The sequence below is a fragment of the Cyprinus carpio genome, chromosome B22 (genome assembly GCF_018340385.1).
Source record: "Cyprinus carpio isolate SPL01 chromosome B22, ASM1834038v1, whole genome shotgun sequence".
NCBI classification, from domain to species: domain Eukaryota; kingdom Metazoa; phylum Chordata; class Actinopteri; order Cypriniformes; family Cyprinidae; genus Cyprinus; species Cyprinus carpio.
Genome location: NC_056618.1, coordinates 19072422 through 19073830, shown reverse-complemented (window position 1 = coordinate 19073830; position 1409 = coordinate 19072422).

Here is a 1409-nt window from a genome sequence, read left to right as displayed (position 1 = left end):
TGTTGATGTGTGTTGATTGAATTGATTAACTAGAAGATGTATTAAATGTATTGTTGGGATAAAAATGAAAATTCTGTCACTAATTACTCACCCTCGTGTTGTTCCAAACTCGTTAGACCTTCACTCATCTTCAGAACACAAATTAAGATACGTTTGATGAAATCCAAGGGCTCTCTGACCCTCCCATAGACAGCAAGGTAACCACCACATTCAAGGCACAGAAAAGTACCAAGATGGTGGAAAAAGTAGTCCATGTGACATCAGTGGTTCAACTGTAATGTTACAAAGCTACAAAAATACTTTTTTGTGCAAAGAAAACAAAAAATAACGACTTTATTCCACATTTTCGTCTCCACTGTGTCACTAGTGGACACACATTCAGGACAGTACCATGACACAAGCGTGTGGCGGCGCTGGTGCTGACCCAGATCCGGCGTGATACGATGTGCCTTACCTTGTTGATGGTTAAGGCTAGAAGGGATATGTATGGCGCTACTGGGCCCAAGTGTTAAGGCTGTACTCACCTTTCAGGCCATCCAAGATGTAGATTTTTTTTTTCTTCATCAGATTTGGAGAAACGTAGCATTACATCAATTGCTCATCAGTGGATCCTCTGCAGTGAATGGGTGCCGTCAGAATGAGAGTCCTAACAGCTGATAAAAACATCACAATAATCCACAAGTAATCCACACCCAGTCCATCAATTAATGTCTTGAGAAGCTTCATGTTTGTAAAAAACAAAAAACATCAAGACGTTTTTAAATTCAAAAATACAAGTAACATTGATCCACATTGATTTTTCCAGTGAAACTATTCCCTTAAGAAAGTAAATGGAGTCCATTTTGATTTTCATGTTGACTTAAAATAAAAGTATCACAAATAGTCAAAGATGCCATACGTGTCGTAGAATGCATGAAAAAAAATTGGGTTAGGATCAATTGGTTTCACTCATTCTAAGCCTTACGAGAAAGATTTGTGTTGACATTTGCGTTATTTTTTGCTAGAAATTAGTGCCATCGCACTGCCGTATATGACTGTTTACATCGTTAAGTTTGGTGAATTATCTGTGTACATATATCCTTCACCAAGTGTCAAGCTGTGGGGTTATTTCTGTGATCCAATGATGTTGTTCAGTGAAACCAAACAGCGGGACTCATTCATGAAACACAAGCGAAATGATTTTCTGTGTAAATATTTCGTAAAACATGTTCTTATGTAAATTTTCTTCATTCTGTTAGTTTATGTAAGTGTGGTTTTACAAAGCATTTAAACAGATTTGTTCTGCTTGTGTTTTTTGTCTATAAAATTGTTTGATGTAAATTTTCTTCATTCTGTTAGTTTATGTAAGTGTGGTTCTTGAGTTTCATGAATGCGACCCAATGTTCAGAGTGGTGCTTCGCGGTTTAGGT